At 43.3% G+C, this 10,734-nt stretch overlaps 1 pseudogene; it reads left to right on the top strand.

The window, feature by feature from the left end:
• The first annotated feature begins 583 nt into the window (after window positions 1-583).
• On the top strand, window positions 584-10,471 carry LOC110535243 (annotated as a pseudogene).
• Window positions 10,472-10,734: the final 263 nt, after the last annotated feature.

The following is a 10,734-nucleotide window of genomic DNA, read 5'->3' as shown; positions in this document are numbered from 1 at the left end:
AGGACAGGATTGGTCCTTCTTGGTCAGACAAGGGATATGTCAAAGTTTCACCTCTCTGGTTTTGCTTCTGCAATTGAATCTGAAAAACAGCAAAATGTGCATTTAGTAGGTAAGGATAAAATGTCCAGTGAGCTCATAATTTGTTGAAGAAGTAAATATACAACAAGAAAGCAATGTATAATATACAGTATATATAGGCATTTTTTCACCCAGCCCCCTTCTAAGGTAGACCATCTGGTAGGACAGGTACTGCTGTTTACAGATTTAGTTACAGCAATTGTTTCCGGACACGAAGTAATGAAATAAAAAGTTATGGATCTTCTGGCACTGGACAAGGTAGGACCAAACTTACCATCACAGTCAAGAGTATAATGTTTGATGTGAACAAAAATAAAACATGTTTTTTTCTGATTTGAACGACTGATGAGACTACGAAAGTAGTTTCTCAATGCCTCTCTGCATCCCACTTCTCACCTGCTCTGGTGTAATTTTTTATTTATTTAACCAGGTAAATTGACTAAGAACACCTTATTTACAGCGACAACTTTGGAAATAGTTACCCTCAACCAATGGGAAACGAGGTCATAGTTCGAGGCGAGTCAGAGTTTAAGTTGTTGGCTGTTGCCAGGAGACAACAGTACGCACGTGAGCTACAGGTCTTTTCGCCTAAACATGACTAAAATGTTAATAATATAGCCGCACATTACCTTTATGAAATGGACCTGCCACGGTTGGAGACATGGTAATGATCCGACTCGATTCAACAACGGCACCATACATATTTCAAACCCGGAAGTATTGTTCGGCTAGCTAGCATGCTAGCTTGTAGCAGCTAGCCAGGTATATATATTTTTCAGAAAAAGCAATTTCCTAAGCATGCAAAGAAGTTAGCACATTTTTATTTTGAATTGCGAAATAACAGCACTGCTGGTAATAATGCAGGTCAGAATGTATGTCATTGTGTTTTGTGGTCGTTTTAGGATTTGCCACACAGCAGTGCATAGCCAGCTAACTAAGGACACTAACATTACCAAAGTATGTGGACACCTGCTCGTCGAACATCTCATTCCAAAATCACGGGCATTAATATAGAGTTGATCCCCCGCTATTGCTGCTATAACAGCCTCTGCTCTTCTGGGAAGGTTTTTCCACTAGATGTTGGAACACTGCTTAGGGGACTTTCTTCCATTCATTCACAAGAGCATTAGTGAGATGGGCGATTAAGCCTGGTTCGCAGTCGGCGTTCCAATTCCACCCAAAGGTGTTCGATGGGGTTGAGGTCAGGGCTCTGTGCAGGCCAGTCAAGTTCTTCTCCGTTGATCTCAACAAACAATTTCTGTACGGCCCTCGCTTTGTTCACAGGGGCATTGTCATGTTGAAACAGGTTAAGGGCCTTCCCCAAACTGTTGCCACAAAGTTGGAAGCACAGAATTGTCTAGAATGTCATTGTATACTTTAGTGTTAAGATGTCCCTTCACTGGAAGTGAGGGGCCTGAACCATGAAAAACAGCCCCAGACCATTACTCCTCTTCCACCAAACTTTACAGTTGGCACTATGCATTGGGGTGGGTGGCGTTCTCCTGGCATCCACCAAACCCAGATTAGTCTGTTGGACTGCCAGATGGTGAAGGGTGATCACTTCAGAGAACATGTTTCCACTGCTCCAGGGTCCAGAGCTTTACACCACTCCAGCCGACGCTTGGCATTGCACATGGTGATCTTAGGCTTGTGTGCGGCTGCTCGGCCATGGAAACCAATTTCATAAAGCTCCCAACAAACAGCTGACATTGCTTCCAGAGGCAGTTTTGAACTCGGTAGTGAGTGTTGCAACCGAGGACAGATGTGAGCTTGTGTGACCTACCACTTCGCAACTGAGCCGTTGTTGCTTCTCCTTCTCTTTTTCCCTCCATTCCTTCTCTTTTTTCCAAGTACACGTCTCCTTATGATAATACTGTCACTTCATCCCTGACACCCATCTTGTACTTGCTTTCTCTAGGGACTCCATTTTCCCCTTCCGGAGTTCTGCTCATGTCCCCAATAACGTGCCTACAACAACACAACTGGACCTTCCAATACAATTCACACCAGTCTGCTTGTCATCTTACTCCAGCCTCTCTGTCTCATATCATCGTCTTTTGGAGATTGCATAGCTGTGTGCTTGATTTTATACACCTGTCAACAACAGGTGTGGCTGAAATAGCCAAATCCACTAATTTGAAGGGGTGTCCACATACTTTTGGTGATGTATTGTAGCTAGATTACTAGCTTATTAGCTAGCAATTAATCATTGGCGTACTCAATCATATAGCTAGCTAGCTGGCTTAGTAGCGCTGCACATCAAGAATAGTCAAATCCAGGGACTCCCACAGAAATCAGATCAATGATAATTGCCCTGTTGCTGTCCTTGATTGTTACAGGTAAGTTCTCTAGCTAGCTATGCCAGTTCTGAATTGGCAATGTGTGTCAGTGATTCCTAATACGGTGTTGCCTACTATCTAAGCATGTGAGTACACAGACAACTTCTTCATCTTACCACCCTCAATTTAAACCATAACATTTCTATTAATAGCCTGGTGTTTATTTGCTGAAATGTGTGCTGTTGCCCAGCAATTAAAAGGGACAGGCGGGCTATTTGAGACTGCGTTTAATTTAAGTTTTACAGTAGTCTGTGACAGTCACATCTTTCGCAACATAAGTAATGAAACTGCCTTGTTCTTGTCTTTGATCTCCAGCCCCCAAACACCATGAGTGACAAATTCGGCCCGGTGAACTACAACAACGCCCGGAAGCATCTGTCTATCTCCATTCCGTCGTCCAGCGAGGTCATGATGTCTCCCCACATCAAGTCTGTGGAGGAGCTGAGAGTGCTGGGCATCAACCTGAGCAGCTTCAACACAGCTACCCAGTTCGGCATCTGCACTGCATCTCCTCCTCTATGGGTACCTACAGGTAAGCTGAGGTGTATTCACTAGGAACCAAGCAGAAGCAGTCGGCGAGGGACCTAACTGAAACTCTAGTTTTCATTGCAAAACATTTTCCGTTGAGATTGTTTTTGCAACACTGTGCATGAGTGATTACACCACAGCCTGACCCTGACTAATTTATTTGTGGCAGATGTCCGCTAAGCTATGAGCCAGAGGCTCTGTTCCAATATCCACACTTTTTTGAAGAAATGTATTTTAGGTAGTGGTATGTTGCAAGAGCATGATAACTTTGCCACATTCTTCACTCTAGCCTAAATGGTCACGTGTACTCTTAATCTCAACCTGGTATAAGAGGATGGGTTTAGTTTCTAGGTTCCTTCCTTCTAGGGAGTTTTCATGGAAACTGTGCTTTCGCTTCTGCTGTGCTTGTTCCCCGGTGGAGGCCCGGTGTCTGTAAAGCCCTTAGTTACAGCTGTTCATGTCAAAAGGCTTTATATACATGTGATTAATCGATAGATTCACCTGTACAATTGGTTGTTGCCACATGCAAAGTAGGGACATTTTATCAGCAAGTATCACTAAGGCTTCTATGAAAATACACAGGAAAAGTAGTAATTTACCTCACATGTAGGCCTGAAAACAGACTTAGCACAATTTGTTTGTCTGATTTTTCAGGAGCTAATATTTTCCATGGAGGGTTTCAAGCCCTTTGGATGGTACCCTTGTACAGTTTGGGTTCTACTCCCTGTTTGGACTGGTGGAATTGCAGCTCACACAGGACAAACGGAGAAGGTAAACAAGGAAATGCAAGAGAATTGAGTTCCATTAAGCCTCTGCGGTTCAGTAAACAAAAGTAGGACAGTGTTCACCAACAAAGACGGGAATCCAAATGTAGGACTTCCCCCGAGAATAACGTCCATAAACGGACTAGCCTATTTCATAGTTAATGGCGTTTGAGCACTATAAAAAAATAGATTTACTTAATCACTTAATCATAGAATGATGATCAGTCTCTATTCCGTTAACTATACATATTATGTTAATTAGCTATGTGCCTTGTAACGCCAAAGAATATGACCTGTGATCTCTCACAAGACCTCTCTATATCAACAACACTTCATTGCTAGAAGACCTTTTTGTTTTTGTTGTTGTCATCCCACAAGGCTAATTGCTCCTTTTCTCTTTGCAGAATACCAGGTGAAGACGTACATGATCGTAGCATTTCTAACGGTGGGGACCACGGGCCTGTCAAACACCTGGGTTACTTGAATTATCCTACACGGGTCATCTTCAAGTGCTGCAAACTCATTCCTGTCATGATAGGAGGCGTATTCATTCAAGGTAAGTGGATCGCTGTTTGTATGAGAGTACGTATTCACAAAGGGTCTCAGAATAGGAGTGTTGATCTAGGACCAGTTTATCCTTTGAGATCATAATGAATAAGATGATGTGGACAGGAGGGGGGGGGTGGTGGTTCTGATCCTAGACCAGCACTCCTACACTGAGAGGCTTTATGAGATCATTTATCACTCCAGTGTTATTAATCTGCAAAATTGTAATTATCCGCCTACCTCCTCATGCCTTTTGCACACAATGTATATAGACTCTTTTTTTTTTTTCTACTGTGTTACTGACTTGTTAATTGTTTACTCCATGTGTAACTCTGTGTTGCTGTCTGTTCACACTGCTATGCTTTATCCTGGCCAGGTCGCAGTTGTAAATGAGAACTTGTTCTCAACTAGCCTACCTGGTTAAATAAAGGTGAAATAAATAATACAAATGAATACGGGCCCTGACTTTGACGTGAAGATGCTGCCTGATAATGTTTGTCCTTTTGCATGACTGTGATTATGAACTCAACACTAGAGGAAAAAACAGAAGAGGAATAACTGTCAACCATAAGAGATGCGCTGTCTAGAAACCTATACGTGTCTTACCTCACGCTGTCTAGAAAACTATACGTGTCTTACCTCACACTGTCTATAAACCTATACGTGTCTTACCTCACGCTGTCTAGAAAACTATACGTGTCTTACCTCACACTGTCTAGAAACCGATACGTGTCTTACCTCACACTGTCTAGAAACCTATACGTGTCTTACCTCACGCTGTCTATAAAACTATACGTGTCTTACCTCACACTGTCTAGAAACCTATACGTGTCTTACCTCACACTGTCTAGAAACCTATACGTGTCTTACCTCACGCTGTCTATAAACCTATACGTGTCTTACCTCACACTAGTTACGCCCTCACCTCCAAGCAATGACCACTGTTCAACTTTTATTTCGGAGTTCCGTCTGTACTTTTTTGTGGGGTTGTTTGTGAGTGTGGAGTTTGAGGAGTCCTAGTTCTTGGTATTCTGCCTTTCATCTCCAAGACACTGTCTTCATAAAGGTTCCACGTCCTAGCGATCAGAGGCTTGTTTTTTTTTGCTTTCCTTTCTCTCCCTCCCTGCATTGGTGATGCGGTCCACTGGTCCCCCAGGGGGGCTAGTTGGAAGCTCTACTGCGTTCGCACAGGATGCGAACGAGATCTGATGTGAACCCTTCAAAGGGGAGCAGAGGGGGAATCAAAGCACGCCAGACCAACCTGCTGCGTCACCTTGTCACCCCCAAGGCATCTATCGGCCTGTTTGAGAAGACTCTTCAGTCTCCTCTTCCTTTCGTTTTACATGTGTTCAACACAACACAAACCAACCTCAACCCTCTCTCTTCTCCTGTTTGATTTGATTGAGTTGAAAAGTCCAGTAGAAAGTTTTTTAAATATAATTTTGCATGGCTGAACTTGTTCAAAGGGCCATGTGCGCCTACCAACCTTTCACAATCAGATTGAGTGTTTTAATAGTCACGTGTACAGGGTTGCAGGTGTGACTGCAGGGTACAGTGTTTTAATAGTCACATGTACAGGGTTGCAGGTGTGACTGCAGGGTGCAGTGTTTTAATAGTCACATGTACAGGGTTGCAGGTGTGACTGCAGGGTACAGTGTTTTAATAGTCACATGTACAGGGTTGCAGGTGTGACTGCAGGGTACAGTGTTTTAATAGTCACATGTACAGGGTTGCAGGTGTGACTGCAGGGTACAGTGTTTTAATAGTCACATGTACAGGGTTGCAGGTGTGACTGCAGGGTACAGTGTTTTAATAGTCACATGTACAGGGTTGCAGGTGTGACTGCAGGGTACAGTGTTTTAATAGTCACATGTACAGGGTTGCAGGTGTGACTGCAGGGTACAGTGTTTTAATAGTCACATGTACAGGGTTGCAGGTGTGACTGCAGGGTACAGTGTTTTAATAGTCACATGTACAGGGTTGCAGGTGTGACTGCAGGGTACAGTGTTTAATGGTCACATGTACAGGGTTGCAGGTGTGACTGCAGGGTACAGTGTTTAATGGTCACATGTACAGGGTTGCAGGTGTGACTGCAGGGTACAGTGTTTTAATAGTCACATGTACAGGGTTGCAGGTGTGATTGCAGGGTACAGTGTTTAATAGTCACATGTACAGGGTTGCAGGTGTGACTGCAGGGTACAGTGTTTAATAGTCACATGTACAGGGTTGCAGGTGTGCCTGCAGGGTACAGTGTTTTAATAGTCACATGTACAGGGTTGCAGGTGTGCCTGCAGGGTACAGTTTTTAATAGTCACATGTACAGGGTTGCAGGTGTGCCTGCAGGGTACAGTGTTTTAATAGTCACATGTACAGGGTTGCAGGTGTGACTGCAGGGTACAGTGTTTTAATAGTCACATGTACAGGGTTGCAGGTGTGCCTGCAGGGTACAGTGTTTTAATAGTCACATGTACAGGGTTGCAGGTGTGACTGCAGGGTGCAGTGTTTAATAGTCACATGTACAGGGTTGCAGGTGTGACTGCAGGGTGCAGTGTTTTAATAGTCACATGTACAGGGTTGCAGGTGTGACTGCAGGGTACAGTGTTTAATGGTCACATGTACAGGGTTGCAGGTGTGACTGCAGGGTGCAGTGTTTTAATAGTCACATGTACAGGGTTGCAGGTGTGCCTGCAGGGTACAGTGTTTAATGGTCACATGTACAGGGTTGCAGGTGTGACTGCAGGGTACAGTGTTTAATGGTCACATGTACAGGGTTGCAGGTGTGACTGCAGGGTACAGTTTTTAATAGTCACATGTACAGGGTTGCAGGTGTGACTGCAGGGTACAGTGTTTTAATAGTCACATGTACAGGGTTGCAGGTGTGCCTGCAGGGTACAGTGTTTTAATAGTCACATGTACAGGGTTGCAGGTGTGACTGCAGGGTACAGTGTTTTAATAGTCACATGTACAGGGTTGCAGGTGTGACTGCAGGGTACAGTGTTTTAATAGTCACATGTACAGGGTTGCAGGTGTGCCTGCAGGGTACAGTGTTTTAATAGTCACATGTACAGGGTTGCAGGTGTGACTGCAGGGTACAGTGTTTTAATAGTCACATGTACAGGGTTGCAGGTGTGACTGCAGGGTACAGTGTTTTAATAGTCACATGTACAGGGTTGCAGGTGTGCCTGCAGGGTACAGTGTTTTAATAGTCACATGTACAGGGTTGCAGGTGTGCCTGCAGGGTACAGTTTTTAATAGTCACATGTACAGGGTTGCAGGTGTGACTGCAGGGTACAGTGTTTTAATAGTCACATGTACAGGGTTGCAGGTGTGCCTGCAGGGTACAGTGTTTTAATAGTCACATGTACAGGGTTGCAGGTGTGACTGCAGGGTACAGTGTTTTAATAGTCACATGTACAGGGTTGCAGGTGTGCCTGCAGGGTACAGTGTTTAATAGTCACATGTACAGGGTTGCAGGTGTGCCTGCAGGGTACAGTGAACATCTTAGGCACTGAGCTCCAACATGCAGGACTAAGGGAGATGAAATAATGAAAATGGTCATAAAAAAACAACAACAGGAAATAGCTCTATATTCATAATTGCAGTTGAAATCGGAAGTTTCCATACACTTAGGTTGGAGTCATTAAAACTAGTTTTTCAACCACTCCACAAATTGCTTGTTAGTCGGTGAGGACATCTACTTTCTGCATGAAACAAGTAATTTTTCCAACAATTGTTTACAGACAGATTATTTCACTTATAATTCACTGTATCACAATTCCAGTGGGTCAGAAGATTACATACACTAAGTTGACTGTGCCTTTAAACAGCTTGGAAAATTCCAGAAAAGTGTGTCAAGGCTTTAGAAACTTCTGATAGGTTAATTGACATCATTTGAGTCAATTAGAGGTGTACATGTGGATGTATTTCAAGGCCTTCCTTCAAACTCAGTGCCTCTGCTTGAAATCATGGGAAAATCAAAAGAAATTAGCCAAGACTTTTTGGAGAAATGTCCTCTGGTCTGATGAAACAAAAATAGAACTGTTTGGCCATAATGACCATCCGTTATGTTTTGAGGAAAACGGGGGAAGCTTACAAGCCGAAAAACGCCATCCCAACCTTGAAGCACGGGAGTGGCAGCATCATGTTGTGGGGATGCTTTGCTGCAGGCGGAACTGGTGCACTTCACAAAATAGAAGGAATCATGAGGGAGGAAAATTATGTTCATATATTGAAGCAACATTTCAAGTGTCAGAGAAGTCAGAAAGTTAAAGCTTGGTGGCAAATGGGTCTTCCAAATGGACTATGACCCCAAGCTTACATCCAAAGTTGTGTAAAATGGCATCACAAAGCCATGACCTCAATCCTATAGAAAATGTGTGGGCAGAACTGAATAAGCGTGTGCGAGCAAGGAGGCCTACAAACCTGACTCAGTTGCACCAGCTCTGTCAGGAGGAATGGGCCAAAATTCACCCAACTTATTGTGGGAAGCTTGTGGAATGCTACCTGAAATGTTTGACCCAAGTTAAACAATTTAAAGGCAATGCTACCAAATACTAATTGAGTGTATGTAAACTTCTGACCCATGAAAGAAATAAAAGCTGAAATAAATAATTCTCTCTGCTATTATTCTGACATTTCACTTTCTTAAAATAATGTGGTGATTCTAACTGACCTAAGGCCAGGAATTTTTACTAGGATTAAATGTCAGGAATTGTGAAAAACTGAGTTTAAATGTATTTGGCTACGGTGTATGTAAACTTCCGACTTCAACAGCCAGTGGGACGTGGGCCTCTCTGAACCCACGCTGATATGAGGCAGAGTGGTGACTTGTCTGCCAAGTGCTCCACTCCTATCCGCCACTCAGAATTGCATCTATCTAGCCAGCGCATTTACGTTTTCTGCTTGACCCATATGGAGGGGTGAGAAGACACCGGCTCCATCTGTCTCCACCTGTTCTGTGGTTTCCACCATCTTGTCACGAAGGGAAATGCCCTCAGAAATGTCAAAACGTTTAGTTCACCTTTTCGTTTCAAAGGTTTTTGTGATTGGATGTCCGTCATGACAGATTTAGGATCATTTGGAATCATAAAAAAAAAAAAAGTTCTCGACGCTGAGATCCACTTAGTGTATTCAACGTGCTATCCAAGTGGAACGTGTCAGTCGAGGAGTCTCCCTGAATTGTAAATCAGCTGCTATGGAGAAATTCCCTTGCCTCTGTATCCTGACGCCTCTCTGTTTTCTAGGGAAACGGTACAATCTGGCTGATGTATCTATCGGCTGCTCTCTGTATGAGTCTGGGACTCATCTGGTTCACCCTAGCTGACAGTAAAGTCGCACCCAACTTCAATGCAACAGGTAACACGTGACTCTGAATCTGTTATTTATCTGTTGGTAAATCGGCGGAGTGGTTACGACACCGTTTAGCTATGGATCAATCCTTTCACCATTTAAAATAGGTTTAAGACAAGAACGTGTATCAAAGTAATCAGAATGCTGACATTTATGAGCATGGGCCAATTTAAGCCTAGTACTTGTTACCTGGGCTGGGACTGAAGTACTTTTACATGTGAAGTTTGAACTCCCTAAAGATGAGTGCTGTTATTGGTTACGGTGGTTAACCTGGTTTGTCTGGAGTTTTAGGTGTCCTCCTCGTCTCTTTGGCTCTGTGCGCTGACGCTTCCATTGGGAACGTGCAGGAGAAAGCTGCAGATGAAGCTCCACAACGGCTCCAGCTCTGAAATGGTACCGGTATTTTGGTATTTTATTAGGTTCCCCATTAGCTGTTTGCGAAAGCAGGAGCTACTCTTCCTGGGGTTCCACACAAAACCAGAAGCATGACATACAGAACATTAATAGACAAGAACAGAACTACATCACTTTTGTTTTTAAAGGACACGTAACCTATATATCAATATATATATATAAATCAGCATTCTTCTTCTCTCTCACGGAGATACTTTGGCATTTATTTTGTGCTGGCCTTGATCAAACTCTTCGGAGCCCTGGTCACAGTCACAGGTGAGAAGACCATTCAGGCCTGGGCAAATGCTTTGCTTGCGGAACCCCACAAAACAACTCTTAACTCTCTTTTTATGTTTCAAAGTGTTCAATTGAACAGTTCCCATTGTTTCCTATGACTAGTCCATATATACAGTGCCTTGCGAAAGTATTCGGCCCCCTTGAACTTTGCGACCTTTTGCCACATTTCAGGCCTCAAACATAAAGATATAAAACTGTATTTTTTTGTGAAGAATCAACAACAAGTGGGACACAATCATGAAGTGGAACGACATTTATTGGATATTTCAAACTTTTTTTAACAAATCAAAAACTGAAAAATTGGGCGTGCAAAATTATTCAGCCCCCTTAAGTTAATACTTTGTAGCGCCACCTTTTGCTGTGATTACAGCTGTAAGTCGCTTGGGGTATGTCTCTATCAGTTTTGCACATCGAGAGACTGAAATTTTTTCCCATTCCTC

Source organism: Oncorhynchus mykiss, chromosome 11 (assembly GCF_013265735.2).
Source record: "Oncorhynchus mykiss isolate Arlee chromosome 11, USDA_OmykA_1.1, whole genome shotgun sequence".
NCBI lineage: Eukaryota > Metazoa > Chordata > Actinopteri > Salmoniformes > Salmonidae > Oncorhynchus > Oncorhynchus mykiss.
Note: the sequence above shows the minus strand (reverse complement) of the source record. Positions and strands in the feature narration are given on the sequence as shown.